This window comes from Mus musculus, chromosome 12 (genome assembly GCF_000001635.26).
Source record: "Mus musculus strain C57BL/6J chromosome 12, GRCm38.p6 C57BL/6J".
In the NCBI taxonomy this organism is placed as follows: Eukaryota; Metazoa; Chordata; class Mammalia; order Rodentia; family Muridae; genus Mus; species Mus musculus.
In genome coordinates, this window is record NC_000078.6 from 80,120,214 (window position 1) to 80,133,748 (window position 13,535).

Below are 13,535 nucleotides of genomic sequence, written 5' to 3' on the forward strand. Positions count from 1 at the left end.
CTCCTAGTAATTGTCTTCATCTCTCTCCCCAAGTCAGACCATTCACTTGTATCATCAGTTCCAACCACTGGCAATTATAGTAGCTGAATTGGAAGTCTTAAAATCAAAGGCTATTTTTCCTCCCAACGTTTTCGTACTTTTTGAATGATTTTATCTATTCTCATTCTTTTGCCTTCTTATATAGATTTCAGAAGATTATAGATTTATAGATTTATCGCTGCAAAATAGCCCTCCTGAGGAATCAGGGATGGAGTGTCTGTCTGTATTCCGACTTAGTTACTGTGACTCTGTTGCTGTGATTTTAAAAAAACAAAACAAAACCAAAAAGCAACTTACAGAGGGGGAAAAGTGTTTATTTTGGCTTATGGTTACAGAAGGAGAGTCCATGACGTGGGGAGGCATGGTAGCAGGCAGCTGGAGCGTGAAACTGGCTGGTCACCCTTCCTCCCACATGAAGCTGGGACAGCAAATTGAAAGGGGTGAGGCTACAGACTCTCAAAGCTCACCCCCAGTGCATACTTTCTCTAGCAAAGCACTACAGCCTAAGAGCCCCACAACCTCCCAAACAGCACCACTAACCTGAGAGCAGGTGCTCATATATGTGAGTCCGTGGGGGAACATTTCCCATTCAAACCACAGCATTTTCAGTACACAGGGTCCTGGGGCTAACCCGCAGAATAGCACCCATTTAAAAATATTATCATTTCTAAGATTCTGCTAGCCATAAATATTGGCATAGTATGGCAAATGTATTTATTTATTGGTGGGAGACAGAGTAAGAGGCTGCTGGGCATTGAACCCAGCAAGCCAAACGTGTGCTACTGCTGAGCTACACCTCACACACACTTGTTTTGTTTAATCAGTGCTTTTATGATTGGCTGGTTGGAGTTTTCTTGAGATAGTGTGTTTCTTTCTCTGTAGGCCAGCCTGGTCTGGAACTCAATGTTCCTCTAACACTTTCTGAGTTCTAGGATTGTAAGCCTGTACCCTATGACAATGGCTTCTGGTATATAGATGCTTTTGTTGTTGTTGTTGTTGTTTTTAAGCTTTGTACCTAATATTTCCCATTTTTTGAACTCTTGTAATTAAATACTTGTTTCCAACCATTTATTACTAGCTTTTAGAAATATAGTTGATTTTTTTTGTCTTGTCTCCTATGTATGAGCTGGTAGATTTCTTGGAAGATTTTGTTTTTACTATAGATAACCACGTTGTCTGCAAACAGAGACAGCTTCCTTTCCAGTGCATTTTTGCTGAGCAGGTGTGAGGAGGCCCTCACCTTGTTCCTTCCTAGGAAGGAAATTTCCATCTTCCTACATTAAATCTGATGTTCCTTGCTGGTTGTCTTTGGTCACTTCAGATTTTAACCAGCTCTCAACTCAGTCCTTAGTGCCTGGCATAGTGCCCAGCACATAGTAGGCCCTCAGTAAGTACTCACTAGGAAAAGATGAAGATCCAGTTATTGCCTGCTTTGTCGACTTACCCAGCTTACTTTCCTACCTGACAGACAAGAGGGGACTTGGCTGAAAATATTCAGACAACACAGAAACTAATCTGGCAAAAAATACCCAGAGATCCACCAAGACACTGGCCCCACACCATCCACTATTTTAAGCTGCAGAGCATTTATAGACCAGCTTTCTAGCAAGCTTTTACAGTGTCAAGGCACTTATCTGTGAGGAATAGGTGAGTGCGGTAAAATAATTATTTTAAGTCAAAAGCATTCCATTCCCAACAGAATTCAAACAAAAAGATCTCAGCTTTGAAAATGAAGAGCTTTCTGGGTGAAAAATCCCACTGCTCTGAAACCCTGGGCCCTCAGCTGGGTGGGGTAGTTTCACTAAATTTATTTCAGCCACTTATAGAAACAGAAAGGGGAAAGCGGATGGCTGTGTGCACAGCAGCCCTGGCTCTGTTGTATTAATATCTGCCAGGTCCAACTTTTATTTGAGTTTTGTTTTACTTTGCAGGGGCTGAAGAGGCAGACAGAAAACTCTTGCAGCTTCTGAGCTGTAGTTTCCCACCCTTCTCTCTAAACCTTCCTCACGGTTAGGCCAGTGCCAGCCCGCAGCCCCTCGCTCCACCTCATGATGCCTGGGGTTAAACTGTGTACCCTGAGTCCCAGCAATGTGGTCACACCTGGCACCTTGGCATCAGCTTTTCTCCCGTTCCCCAAGGGTAGGGGAGAAAGATTAAGTTATCTGTTCCTTTTCTGGCAGCAGGCCTCCATGCCAGCTTTTGTCCTTGGTCCCCACCCAGTCCAATGCACCCACCTGCAGTCACTGGACTTAACTGTAAAGGCTGATACACATGAAAGGCCTTTTTCACCCTAGCTACCCTCTTAGCGTCCCAAAAGCATTTGGAGTCACATTCTCCATAGTCCCTGATAACTTACCAGTCTCTACTCCCACAACCAGAAAAAAGAATTTTAAATGAAACCACCATGTTGCTTTTCTAAAACTTGGTTCGCAGCGTTTGAGAGGGGAGTTGGAATACAACATGTTCATTACTTCTGACGAAGGGGGAAACTGAGGTGGGGGGGGGGGGGGAGGCAGCAGGTGACCATACCCAAGATGGATGGGGAAGACCAACATTCAGTCTATGGCTGACTCTCAGAAGCCCCAACTGAGCTAGAAAAGGCCCGAGCTTGCCTTCCGTGGCTGCCAACACCCAAGGCTGAAAGAGAAACCGCTCATGCCCAGGGAAGGTTTGAACCTGCCGCCCTCAAGGCTCGAACAAGCCCATGAGAATTTGGGAAAGCACCCTGCAGTGGGTCTGCCTGTCAGAACCCAAATGCCAGCCTGGTGCTCTAGCAAACTTATGCTCCCTGGGTTATCAAGGAAAATGGGGAAGGAGCCCTCTACTCCTGTCCCTGCTTAGGAACCAGTAGGAGGTAGGATGATCTATGAAAAAAGTGAAGGAGGTGCCCAATATGGAGATCTGCCAGCAGGTTCTTGTCCTGATCTCAGGGTGGTCTTCGGGGCAGATGAAGACCATCCCATAGCCTAGTAAGTTGTAGTGTTAAGAAGTAAACGCAGCTACTATTCTGTCCTGGTGTCAGACAGTTGGCTCTGTTACTGTCTAGAAGGCTGGGATGCCACAGATCCCAACCCTGAGAGCCACAAGCAGGAATGTCTCAAGCCAGACCAGGGATCCACAGCTCTTGGCAAATTGCCCATGGACAGCTGGGGTGGAGGGGGTGGGAGTGGGGGGCTGGCTAGAGAAGCTAGCCAACAGGGAGAGTGACTGAGCCTCATTCACAGCCCTGTGACCTCTCCAGTGTCACTTCTGCCAACTGCACTCTCTACCCTGGAGGAACCATGGGCCCCCACACCAGGGCCTGCCCTTGTCTGACCAAAGGCAACCAGATCTGCTGCAGCTGCTAGGTGAGAGAGCAAGCACTCACAGGGACCAGAGGAGCAGCTGGAGAAGGATTCCTGGGGTGTAAATATTTATACAACATGGTGCGTGGGAAGAGGCGAGTCCGGGGAAGTGGTAGGAAGTGAAGGCACAGACAGATGCACAGAGCCTGAACTTGGGCTCAGGCAGGGAGGGCCAGGGGCTGCTGGGAGCCTACATTAGTGGCTGAGTCCTGGCCTCCAGTTCTCCTGCCTGGTGAGGGTCACAACTTAGAAACTCATCACATTTGCCCCAGTCATTTCCACTGTTGAATCTGTACTATGTACATTTGATATGGATACTGATATAGAAGAGAAGGGTCTGTCTTGAATCAGATAGAAAACAAGTATACAGAGCCTGAGAATAAAAGCTCGGGAACTTTGGAGGCTTATGCAACCCAAGATACCTCTCAAGTCTTTTTATAAGCAATATATTCTAAAGTGACAGAGGATATTGTGAATAGATGACCATGATAACAATGAAGAGACAGGTTCTGGAAGGAGAATTATGTATGCCTTAAATGACAGTCATCAGGGAAGTGTGTAGCCACCATTACATAGAACCTAGGAAGAAAGGCCATTGAAGGTACCCTTGGCTGCCCTTGGGCATCTCCCCACCCTCACCCCCCACCCCCCATGCAGCTTAGCTCCAGGTGTGCCTAGGTAGACCCCTGATCTAGGCATCCCTCTGCTGTGCTTTCTGCAGACTTAGCAGCTTTGGTGTTCCAGGATGGGAAGGGAGCCTGATCTGGTGGGGACAGCCAGATGGACTCCAGTCAGTTTGCCTTGGACAGCTGGGGAGCAGGGCTCAGGCCACTCCCCTGTCACTCCAGACGAGGAGGGGTGCGGTTGCAACTTCTAGGATTTCTCTGCTACCACACCCACCAAGAAGTGCCACCTGCCTCTCTCCATGCCCAGGCTGACCCTCAGAACCTCCCCGAGATGGATTCTGAGTTGCTACTCAGTGTCCAGTAGCCTTGATCCTCACAATGCCCACTGACCAACAGTGGGGGCACTGGGGAGAAAAAAAGGACAGATCTCCAGTGGAAACATGCCAGTCTTCTTGACAGATCAGCCCAAAAGCAAGATCAGTCAGCATCAATGGGGAAAGAGGTATCAGAGGGTACCAGACTTTCCTCAGGACACAGACCCCTTTGCTTCAAGCTCCCCCTCACTTCTCCAAATGATATCTTTCCAACAGGATCGCCCCTAAGTTCCTACCTCTTCCTTTGAATCCTGTTAACACTCATGGAACTCCCCCAAGCAATGGGGCCCAGGCCCACACACTGAGCAGGAAATGCCATCTGTCCCCACCTCTGGCCAGGGCCTGGCATCAGCTTGTCTTGAAGGGCTTCTCTTCCAAGGCATCAGGGCTAGGGGGAGTATCTTCAGGCACCCAAGACCTCTGGTACCATGGCCCCTCCCAGCCGGTGGCAGTCCTCTATGCCAGCTCTACTCAAACAGATGAGCACCAATAAATGCTGTACAGCCTCGGGAAAGCTGCAGGGGAAAGACCTAAAGTGGGAGGTGGGGGAAGAAAACAGAAGCTAAGAAATGGAAGTGATAAATTCAAGAAAGGCAAAATCAATCATCTACGAATCCAGTTATATATATATTTGCCTTAAATGACAGTCATCAGGGAAGTGTGTGGCCACCATTACATAGAACATATGCACACATAGAACATTTACACACACACATGGCAGGCAGCCCACCGCAGGGAAACAGGCTAAGAAGGGAGAGTGAGGTGGGAAGTAGATCCAGTTATAAATACTCTGAAAAAGAACACAAAGCAAAGGAGGGGAGGGCAGGGATAAGAGATGCAGGGGCATTGGTAAATTCTGATCCTTAACTAAATACTCTCAGGAATGTTCTGGCGTCTTGTTGCTTTTAGGCGGGATGGATTTTGGACTCCTCGGAACACTGAGCAAGGATAGTCTTAGGAAAGCTAACTTCCTTTCTTGTCTGTTTCTCAGACAATCCTCCCAAGTCACTCCCCTCATTGGTTATTTGTAGAGTGAGGGCTTGTCTTCCTAAAGTAAGGCCCAAAATTATTCTATTCAACATGGGTCTTGTCACCTTCCATCAAGGCGTCCTGTAGGTGGAGCTTCTGTCATGGCGCCCTGTGGAAGGTTCTTAGGTGCATCTGAGTGGAGCCCGCCGATAGATTTGAGAGTGTTAAGGCTCACTGGGAACATGGGCTAACCTACAGAACTGCCACACTGGAAAGGGAGAGGTTCGAGAGTGCTAGCATATCATCTCTTTGCAAACTCGGGGAAATCCCAGCAATTGGGAACAACATAGAGGATTTAAACTGATTTCTAGACATTCTTAGAATTAAGACAGCTCTGCCTTTCTTCTTGAAAATGTTGCCAAACAATTGTAGAAATTTACCCTCATCTGGAGAACCCAGAAAGAAGCAGACGTTCCTGGCCTGTTCCCTCTGTTCCCTCTGGTGTCTGCTCGCTTCTGTTAGTTTGTCACTGCCTCTTCTCCCCCAAGGTCCTTTTATTTATCTATTTATCTATTTATTTATTTATTTATTTATTTATTTATTTTTAAGATTTATTTATTTTATGTATGTGAGTATACTGTCACTCTCCAGACACACCAGAAGAGGGCATCAGATCCCATTACAGGTGGTTGTGAGCCACCATGTGGTTACTGGGAATTGAACTCAGGACCTCTGGAAGAGCAGTCAGTGCCCTTAACCACTGAGCCATCTCTCCAACCCCTCCAATGTCCTTAACAAACACAGCCCCACCCACTCTTCTACCTCCTTAGGCTACCAAGAGCTGTGAGGAAGCAGAGACAGACCAGGCAAATGTGAACACATAACAGTTTCGTTTAGGCCCCAGCATTGCTGAGCCAGGCTGCCTTTGGTTAGCAAGGCAGGCTTCCAGTAAAGATGGCTCACGAAGCCATCGAAAACTGAGCAACAAAGGTCAGCCCAGGGAAAAGCATATGGGCTGAACTCTGATCCACTGGATAAACAAAATAGGGCCCTGGCCAACCCTCCTCCAAGAATTCTAAAGTATTTGATCCTAATTCTGTACATGGCAAATGCCACGTTTTTGTCTACCTCAGGCTGAGATACATGACAGAAAGATTGGAAGGGATACTGTTGAGGCTGTGGCCTGTGTTCCTGTCCCTGCCAACCTTCAAAACTGTCACAGAGAATCCCTGACTCAAACAATTATTTAATCACACAAAAAAGACAACCCAGGTCATTAGAGGCTCTTAGACGACCTAAATGTGTTAATCTCCTAAGCAGCACTCATAAACCTTACTCTACCAGTTCTCAGGATACAGACACAAGGGAAATGCACAGCAACTGCAGATTCCAACTTTTTGAGGTTGGGCCTTGTCTTAGGGTTTTTCTGCTGTGAACAGACACCATGACCAAGGCAAGTCTTATTAAAAACAAAAAACATTTAACTGGGAGCTGGCTTACAGTTTCAGAGGTTCAGTCCATTATCATCAAGGTGGGAACATGGCAGCATGCAGGCAGGCATGGTGAAGGCAGAGCTGAGAGTTCTATGTCTTCATCCAAAGGCTGCTAGTGGGAGACTGACTTCCAGGCCCCTAGGGTGAGAGTATTAAGCCCACACCCACAGTGACACACCTACTCCAACCAGGTCACACCTATTCCAACAAGGACACACCTCCAAATGGTGCCACTCCCCAAACCAAGAATATGCAAACCATCACAGGCCTCAAAGAGTAAAAAGCACAGTCAGAGGTCAAGTTGCCCCTGGTTTCTTAAGTGACTCTAAATAAACACAGGGAACCACCATGTTACAAACTGTGTCTCAATCCTAGCACTGCAACTTCCTCCCCTAGTCTCCTTTCTGAATGACAGTAACCATGGCACTGATCTGGCGGGGTGGGGGGGCTGCTGTAAGGACAGATGAGCAAAGCACTTGGCATGCTGCAGACGGGCATGATACCCGCAGCCCCGAGCAAGCCAGTCAACTTTAGTTATGTGTTGAGCAGCCTGCAACTGACAAGGAGGACTCCTTGGGGACACTGGAGCAAAGTCAAGTATCCCAAGCAAGAGAGACAAGCTGGTCCCTGAGGAGGCTCAGGCAGCTGGTCAGTAGAACACTAGGTGGGAAAGCCAAGGACAACCGCCCAAAGCTGGGTGTCTGAATAGGTGGGGACAGAGAGTTGTACGTTGTACTCTCATCTCCTTTTATTAACTCCACCTGAATGCACCCTACCTTTGTGTGTGTGTGTGTGTGTGTGTGTGTGCGCGCGCGCACATGCGCTCACATGAAACTCAGCACATACTAACCTGGCACATACTGACCTGGCACCAGCATGCTCCCAAGGCTGTCAGAGAAGTGAGGCTGGAGTGGGCTTAGAGCGACCACTACCTACCTCTAGAGACTTACTAACCAGGTATTTCTGCAGAGATAAAAAAAAAACTGGCCCTTCTGTGGGTGGCATTATAAGTAAAAGGTCCAAATACTAACATTCTCTTTTGTTATTATTAATTATTGCATGTATTTTGGGGGGGTATATCGGCTGTAGCATCCATATGGAGGTCAGAGACCAACTAGTGTGAGTGGGTTCTCTCCGTCCACTCTGTCCTAAAGATCAAACTCAGGTCAGCAGGCTGGACAGCAAGTGCCTTTGCCCACTGAGCCATCTCTACACCCCATACTGATACTCTATGATACTCTATTTAGGGCAGATGTATTTTTTTTAAATGTGAACTAGGATTTTTTTTTTCAAAGTTTGGAGTGGGGCTCAGGATGTAGCTTGGGCTTCCCAACTTTCTTCCCCCTTGGTTTTCAAAACAGGGTTTCTCTGTGTAGCCATGCCCTTTCAAAGCAAATCAAATACCAAAAAAAAAAAAAAAAAAAATGGTACAAGGAGGTGGTGGCTGGGGCTGTAAGTGAACAAGCTTGCCTATGAGCTCATGATGCTCAAGATGGATAATAGGCCCATGGGTGGGGGGTGGATTGGTGGGTGGGTAGGTTGGTTGGTTGGTTGTTTTAACATTTTCTGGTCTCCTGTGTCTTTAAAATTGTACCAAACCTTAAGCTCATAAAGTTGGAATTATTTTTAATTCAATGATTGTCTTTTTGGATCTTGCAACACACTACTTCCCATACACACACCATCTCCGACTACAGATGAGGTCACAGAAAGGTCTGTTAGGGTGAGGAGTCAGGACAGGCTTATGGGGGGGGGGGGGCAGAGAGGTTCCTAAACCCTTCCCTATTCTTATGTGAGGACCAAGGATGGGAATCCCTTCTCTCATGGCACTGGGCCATTGCAGGATGGGGAACCACATTTAATTTTTTTAAAGTTCCATAAAATTATTTTTCAATGGCTTTAATTAAAGCATTTTAAGACACAATGAACTTTTTAACCCCCTTAGCAAAAGGCAAACTATCAAGCCTTTCTATTAAGAATCACCACATGGTGTGGCTGTCTTCTGCAAACGGCAGCCTTAGCCTGCGACGCTCTTAGCAGCAGACACCCCACCCTGGGTGCTCTAAGTTAGAGATGCTTCCACTTTTTCCTCCTCCTTGGTTTTTGTTTTCAGTATATTTGCTGCCAAAGCAAGCACTTGTTTTATTTTCCAGACAGGGCCTGCATCTCACTTTGTAGCCCCAATTGGCCACAGACCCACAGGGGCCTTCCCACCTCAGTGTTGGGTTTATAGGCACGAGCCACGACGCTCCACTATCCAAGGTTTTCCTTAAACATCAAAAAATAAATAGAAAGGCAGACTATTCTGAACATCCTTGGGCCTGGTATCCTGCCTGGCACTGGAGAAGCCGACGCTACTATGCTCCCCAGAGGTCTAGGACACACCCTCTGGTCCAGAACATGTCACCTTGGAGGATGGGATCTTTCCCTCCGGCTAAATCAGCTAGAAGCTGATGAACAGGGCAGTGCATGCTCTGAGCCATGGCTTTGAGTCACACACACACACACACACACACACACACACACACACACACACACACGCACGCGTGTGCGCACGCGATGTAGAACTATAGGAGGTGAACTCATACCCACTCCTAAAGGCTGGATTGGTTTTGGTGCTGATAGGGCTGTTGACCCTGGTTGGCAAGCAAGCCATGAAGGGCTCCACACAGCAGGGGGCAGTACAACACACCTTCAAGGAAGGACTAGAGGGATCACCAAAGGACCTGACCAGAGATGTGCTTCAGCCATGTTTGAGTCCCGACTCCTAAGGCCTGAGCCAATCCAATGCAGGGATGAAGAACTCAAAGTCTGCTTTCTATCCCCTCCTTTCCTTGGAACCACTGTCCGAAGAGCCAAGGGAAGGCAGGATGGAGGAGCCACAACAGTTCCTCCTGCTCTGTCTCCTTCCCTAGGTGGGCTCCCGGGAAGTGGGGAGAGCTCACAACAAGGCTAGAATGAGCTCAGAAAGCCCATGGGTGTTGAGACCCATACAATGAGTTAGTAAACTTTCAAAACTTATGACTCCAAGGAAGACAGCAATCTCTGAGAGACTTTGGGAGCAAGGGCTGAGGCACCAGGTTTGGAAGCCAAAAAGCTTGGCTTCAAATCCCATCTGTTAGCTTTGAAACACTGGACAAGCCACAAAATGAGCCTAACCTTTGCTCTATAGACAAAGCTGTTGCTTGGAATGGTAGAAAGTCCATAGGCTTAGCAAGAGTCCCCGACCCAATGGGAACAGACTACCACTGACAGCATGGAGGGGGCTCTGGAATAAACATACAGAAGACCTTGGAAGTAGAAAGACATGTGCAGACTAGTGCTTCCAACTCAGGCCCAGAACCCCAAAGACTTGGGCCTATATCCCTCAGATTGCAGCTCTCCCAGAAGCCACCAGGCCACAAAGGCTGCATGAATCTGCAGTGGCAGTGGACATATCTGCTTTTTCCATGGAGACATCAAAAGGAAAGGGGACACTGAGGGTTTTCTGCAGGGCAACCTAAGCTTGGCTATCTAAGCACATGGCCAGGAGCTGAACTGGAGGACGGTCCCACAGGGACAGACATGGGGACAGTCATCCCCTTACTGAAGCCATGTCTACTCTGAAGGTTGTGAGGCTGGCCTCTTCAGTCAGAGCAGACTGAGGCTTCCCCTAGGCAGGGAGGAAAGAGTTAAGCCTGCTCAAGGCTGGGAAGGCGGGTTCAGCAGCTATAAACAGAGAGCCCTGGGAGGGAGGGAGGGAGGGAGGGAGGGAGGGAGGGAGGGAGCTGACACAGGATGTGGCCAGGGCTTGAGCTTGTCTGATTATTAACTTCACTTTTATTTGGAGGGGGATTCATTCTCTGTTTCACTTCCCATCAAGGAAGTGAAAGCCCAGGTCTCAGAGGGCCTGGTTTCAAATTGTTTTGTCACAGCTCATTTATTTTTTCCCCTTAAATAAATAAACAAAACCACCTCTTTGTTTCCCCCTTAATGAGCATTCCGCAGATCATCTGTGGCCGAGGCTTGAAAGGGGTTTTCAGGAGTCCTTCATGGGACAACTTTGGGTTTCATCTTTTAAAAGGAACAAGAAAGGATCTCTCCGTAGGCATAAACCTTCTCCAAGCTGTCCCAAGCTCTTCTTTCCTGCCTCTTCCTGGGACCCTCAGCCTACACCCCAAGTCTTGCCAAGCACTTAGCCCAGCGGTTCTCAGCCTTTCTAATGCTGAAACTCTCTAACACAGTTCCTCATGCTGTGGTGACCCACCCCCACACACCCCCAACCCATAAAATCACCTTCATTGCTACTTCATAACTGTAATTTTGCAACTGTTGTGAATCATAATGTAAATATCTGTGTCTTCCGAGGGTCCTTTGACAAACCCCCCGGGGGCGCGACCCACATGTTGAGAACCACCGGCTTAGGCCGGTCTTCAGTTGGTCCTGAGCCTGCCAGCCTGATTGTCTTCCCTTTGCCCATAGCCCAAGCCATACAGAATTGCACAGAGGGGGCTCTGAGGGCCCATCTTCTCAGTCTGGTTCACACCTATGGTTTTGGTTCCTACCGCACACACCCTGACAGTTCTACTCAGAATAACTTTCAGTAAACACACAAAAGGATTCCATTACAGGGCTTAAGGAAACACCATTATACATACTCCTGTGCTGAAGGTTCAAAACACCTGTGAATAACTCCTAGGCCCCAATCCAGATTAAAACCTATTCAGTCGCTTGGTAGTCCTCTTGCAAGGACCCGTTCCTGCATGACCTACGTACCCAGTAAGACGACCAATTTCATGATGGGCCTGACACTCATGGGTCCTCAGGATTCAGAAGGGAAGGGTGCAGCCACAAAGACTGAGAGTTGCAGAAGCCCAGTGATGACAGCATGTAGGTGGGCTAGCCAGGAAGAGGCACCTTCACTGGAAACAAAGGGGGAAATCAAGAAAGCTTCTTAGTGGGGGCTGACAGAGGAAAAGAATATTCTAGAACCTGAAAACTACAAATGCTAGAACAACCCCGATGTGTAAACTAGGCAAAGAGGAGGAGCCGTGGGGTCTTCTGTCCCTCGGATGACATCAGAATGATTGAGAAACTGGAAATGAGCTGATCACATATAGCACTGGAGCAGCTAGTCCTTGACCCTGGGTTGGTACGGCCCGAGGGCATCTACTGGAATACCACCTTGTCTCGGACCCTGCCACTGGGCTGCCAGGCAACAACAGCCTGGTGATCACTCTGACCTACTTCAACCACCCATGACTTTTAAGCTCTTTGAATATAGGGCAAAAAGAACTAGGAGGCGACTGGGACAAATCCAATCACTGACCGAAGCGCTGGCCCTGCCTACTAATGGCTAACTGATGGCATTTCCAAACACCCCAGGGAACGTGCCAGGGCCTCGAGTTTTCTTCCCGTTCTTAGAAATTCCTCCCCACGCCCATGGCATTACGGTTTCCAAATCCCAGGCCCGCCGCGGGGCTCGGTGGCCGGACCCCTGGCCGCGCCCGGAGCGGCCAGGAGCTGGTTAAGGGCGCCAAGATGGCCGGCTTGTTTTGCTCGCCGAGGCATCACGCGGAGGCTGCCCTTTGCCTCCGGGGCCGCGGTCAAGGTTCCGCCGCCCTCTCTGGCAGGCTGCCCCGGCCGGCCCGAGCGAGCCTCCTCCCCTGCGCCCTGGAGCCTCGCGAACCTTCGAGACCGGGGCGCGGCAGAGCGACAGCGCGGCCAGCCCGGAGCTTCGGGGCCGCTGCTGGCCCTTCGGCATCTCGGAGCGTCTGTCGCCCGGGCGAGCAGACTGCGGCCGCCCCGCCGGTCTTCCCCAGCCGGCCTTTCACGCCGCTCAAGCAGCCGAGGTCGTTCGATGGGCGTGGCAACACTGCCCTCCACTGGCCAGTGTGCCGAATGGCACACGCGGGGCCATCCTAACTGCCCTGGACCACCGGGCACTGAGACCCTTTCTACAGGGTTCTCAAAAGCGTACACCACACTTCCCTAGGCGTCTTCCCATCTGTTGGTCGGACTCCAACTCAGAGTTTGTATTTTATGGCATTCCAGGGTGAATGTTGCTGCTGTTGGCCGCTGGTCCTGAATCTACCAGCTCAGCCCACTTACTTAGGCCAGGGTTCTATCATCCACTCCAGTATACAGTATGCAGACAGAGCACAGAGGACCCTGATGGAGCTCTCAACCATATGGCACTTAGCGGGATAATTTCACAAATCTAAGATGACACTTGAGAAAGTTTTAAATCTTAAGTGTACGGCTGTTTGCCTATATGTATTTCTATGTACCGTGTGCCTGCAGTGCACTTTGAGGCCAGAAGAGGACTTTTTAAATCCCCTGAACTGGAATTACAGATGGCTGTAAGCTTGTAAGGTTGTAAGCACGTGAGTGCTGGGAATTGAACCTGGGTTTTCTGGAAGAGTAGCCAATGACCTTTACTGCTTATCCGTCTCTCCAGCCCCTTGAAAAAGTTTTAATTCACTTATAAAATATATATGCATATATGTATATGTGTGTATATATTTTATATAGTTATTTAAATCAGGGCAGTTTTCAAGACTGGATTCCCTCCTTCTAACATGTGGATTCTGTAGATTCTAACCAAACTCAGATCATCAGGCCTGTGAATCACCTTCACCAAACTGAACCATCTCACCAGGCCCAGTTTGGAAAAGTTTCCATGTTCTTATAGAGGAAAATATTAAGGCA

The 13,535-nt window shown here is 48.6% G+C and overlaps 1 long non-coding RNA gene across 1 annotated transcript; it reads right to left on the reverse strand.

Moving 5' to 3' along the window:
• Window positions 1-332: 332 nt before the first annotated feature.
• 2310015A10Rik (RIKEN cDNA 2310015A10 gene) lies at window positions 333-12,631 on the reverse strand. Its single transcript, NR_033514.1, has 3 exons — window positions 12,514-12,631; window positions 11,601-11,746; window positions 333-4,913 (listed from the first exon to the last, which is right to left on the reverse strand). It is a non-coding gene; the product is annotated as an RIKEN cDNA 2310015A10 gene (long non-coding RNA).
• Window positions 12,632-13,535: the final 904 nt, after the last annotated feature.